The 3,734-nt window shown below is 42.1% G+C and overlaps 1 protein-coding gene across 1 annotated transcript in view; it reads left to right on the forward strand.

Moving 5' to 3' along the window:
- Positions 1-3,734, forward strand: part of COL12A1 (collagen type XII alpha 1 chain) — a 139,049-nt gene that overhangs the window by 27,860 nt on the left and 107,455 nt on the right. The gene's annotated exons all lie outside the window — the stretch shown is intronic.

Genomic DNA, 3,734 nt, shown 5'->3' on the forward strand with positions numbered 1-3,734 from the left:
ACACATATATAGGCACCTATCATGCCTGCTGAGAAAGTGTGGTGCAGTGGCTACATGTAACTAACAAAAGCAAGAATTAGGGAATGAATGTTAACAGGGCACTGGCAGGAGTAACTAACATTTCCATTGCCATCGCTAAATAGTCAGAAGTGTGGGAAATCCTTTCTCTTAGACCATAAAAAGGGAGCTTGATAAATGTTCTGTCTGGCTAAGTGTGTGGTATAGAAGCTTTTGGGAGTGTTGGTTGGAGTAGCCACATTGGTCTAAGGACATAGGCAGACTTGAATGACTTGTGCCTTCACAGACTGTGGGGGCACCATTTGTAGGTGGCAGCGACATGCGGGAACTGCCTGCAGACACTGGCGGCATGGCTGGGGGGCCGGTGAGTGGGGACCTCCTACAGATGCCGATGGTGGAAGTGGTGAGCAGCGACTGCCTGCAGATGCTGGCGGCAAGGGCAGGCGGGGGTGGTGAGGGGGGGTGGCAACTGCCTGCAGAAGCCGGCAGTGGTGGCAGTTAATCTCAGGGGGGTCATGTGCCCCCTGCTACGAGTTGCCTATGTAGGCAGGCAAGGTTCTTTGAGTAGATGTGATATATTTTATTAGACCAACTGAATTAGATGCATCTTACTTTTGAGGCAGAACTCACCCACTGAAGTTAATGAAATTGTATACCAGGGATGAATTGACTATTAGTTTAAGTTTTTGTTTATGCCATGGGTAAAACAAACTTTTGTAAACAGGAAACCACACAGTTTATAAAATATAGTATTGCACACACTGTGCTACTGTGTGCTTATCATGAGACCCCTAGAAGGTCAAATAAATGTAGTCCCATGTAGTTCACATTCAAACCATAAACTAGAAGAAAATTGTCAATCTCACTCTTGAATACACTGAGCTCTCTACTTATTCATGCTTATGCTCTTTTAGGTTGCTCATGCAGAAGAAAGGGATTTTAGTGTAAATGAGCACAAGAGCATTATCTAGATTGGTCACTTAGGTATCTTTACTTCAGTATTGCAACACCTAGAACATAGGTATCTAGTCCGAGAACTTTGGCCCGCGTGCATGAGGCTGGGGACCTAAGATCCCTAGAGAGTTAACTGAGAGAACTAGGTGCTGCCAAAGGACACTTGAGAAAAGTTGGACGCTCTGGAGCTAGCCAACAGGAGATGCTAAGCAGAGGGTATGTCTGAATTTGTGTCTCTCTGTGGAGTTTTGGAGTATGTCTATACTTCAGTGGCAAAAAATCACTCTTACCACTGAGGCAATAAATTCTGCCTACCAGCTGTCACCCTTTGTGCATCACCTCAGAAATGAGGTGGTGAAGATGTGCTGGGATGTCCCTGGTATCACCCTCAACATGGCCAATAGCATGCTCCACAGCTGTGGCATCCTATTTGCCTCATTTCTGGAACTGATTTGTCTAGAGGATGGCAGGTGGGTAGAATGTATTTCCTTGGCAGCAAGACTGAGATCTCTGCTTTCAGAGTGTAGACATATCCTTAGGTGCCTGAGTTGGAGCTGTATATAAGGTGCTTCCATTCACTCAAGATACAGAGTACATAGTCCCTCTACTACGGGTAGATGCCTAACCAACTGGTAGGGATGCTGCTTGACCATCTTTTGCATAGTAGTGCAATAGTGAAATAGAGAGACCTAGGTAGAAGCTTTCCTCCGCATTAGGATATTCAAAACCACTTCTCGCTTCCCAGGAGAGTGTGCTAATCACTAGGCTATGAAGCAGTGTGAGGTGGGTGAACCCTCTATACTGAAGAAATTCTGCAGAAAGGAAGGCAAGAGAAATGGGGTCAGAAGGAGGGTAGGCAAAATGGCATCTGACTGTAGCCCAGTGATGAGGGCCTTCCTCGGGGAGATGGAAGCCCTGGATTCCAACCCTTCTCTCAGGACTGTTTATGAATTTTCATTAGACCTTCACTGATGAAAAGCAGAAATAATCCTGAGAGCAGGCACTAGAACCCAGGTAAATTTTTTGGCTGCTGGAGCAGAGCCATTCTGGAGCTTGGTGTTTTAGAACTGTGCTACCTATGTTCTGCCTAAGTCCTGTCGAGGCACCTTTGGGACAATTCTGGATTTATACAAATAGCACTAAAAAGGCACTTATTAAGCCATTTTACAATAAATATGAATAAACAGGAATCTTTTTTTTTTATCAGTTAGTTAATTAAATGCCCTTGCATTTACCTAAATTTCTAAGCTACAAAGATAGTCAAGTTAACCTCAAGTAAAAACAGTTTATTTATACCTGGATGGCTTACCTATCTGTTTGGTGATAAAAATAGCATAGACCTTAAATTCTAGAGAAATAAACTGATCAAAAAAGAAAAAGCCCAAATCCACACCTAAATTAATTAAAAAAAATACATTTATGGTCTTTTTTCTCTTCGGAAAGAGTTTGGAATATTTTTTCCAGTTATTTGTGTTTTCTCTTGCTTGGTAGCATTTAAGAAATAAAAAGGTTAATAGGGAGGTTGAGGCATTTCCAAAAGCACTAAACACAATGAGGACCAAAAGACTTTGTTCTACTGAGGATCTTAATGTGGGTTACTTGATGTCTTCAGCATGTGAATTCTCACATGGCGCCAGACTTATTTGCCACTTCAGTTCATTATAATATCAAAGAAACAATTACTGAGTTTGGATGTTACAACTACAGCAGCTGACAGCTGTGGTGCTTAGTATAAAAATGAAAAGTTTAGGGATAAAAAAGTTGGAAAAAATACTAGAATAATTGAAGAAAGGTAAAAATAAGGAAGCAATACTATGTCCAACTATTGTTTAGGGGTGATGGCAGGAAATGGAAAATTGCAACACTTCAAATGGCTTCATGAAATTCTAATGAATAAGCAGTAGGGCCTATTTGTGACTTAATGCAGGTTGTTTTTTTACTTGTGTTCTCTTAGAAATATTTTGGATTATTTACTAATTCCTGTATGCTCATCCTCCTCCTCCCTCCTCCCCTCCCCTATGACATACAGTGGTTCTATAGTGCTTGCAGCCTTGCGGAGCTGGTATATTCTTTCTGGGAGACTCCTTCAGGAAAAAAAAGCACTCAGTTGTTGTGTCACTGTAGTTATCATTTACCATCTGGGAGCTCTCCCTGCTTTCCTTGCCTTGCCTTTTTATCTATTTTAGTAATCTGTATGCAGTTGCCTCATCCTTTTCTCTTCAAAACATTTCAGGGGTAAAGTTTTCCATGGAGCTTCAAATAATCTCAGCTATAAAATGTTTGCATAGCTATCTGATCCAGCCCAAGAATAAACACATTCCAGAAGATCAGTGTTTTATGAACTGTTCACAGACAGTACAAAGCTAAGAATTTAGCAAGAGAAACTAGAAATCAGGAGCATAGTACTACATACTGGGGTCATCTACACATGCGCTTTACTGCAGACTAGACTAATTAGCTCCGCAGTAAAATGTTACTGCCTACATGTGGACATAGGAAATTTATTAACTCTGTTGTAAGATAGTACTATAAGATAGTTGGGGACAGTACTATCTTACAGAAGAGTAATTAACTGGGATGAAACACACGTGTGGACAGTGTCTTCATGTATAAATTGCACCTGGTCAGCCCAAGCAGCAGGAGGCCAGATTCCTTCCTGCTAACTAGCTACACAGCTCCACACTTTCGGCACTCTTGTGCCCCAGCCAGTCCCTTCACTGCCCAATGCCACCATCTAGAGCAGGCTTGTCCAACATACGGCC

The sequence above is a fragment of the Alligator sinensis genome, unplaced genomic scaffold, assembly GCF_000455745.1.
Source record: "Alligator sinensis unplaced genomic scaffold, ASM45574v1 scaffold37_1, whole genome shotgun sequence".
Taxonomy (NCBI): Eukaryota; Metazoa; Chordata; order Crocodylia; family Alligatoridae; genus Alligator; species Alligator sinensis.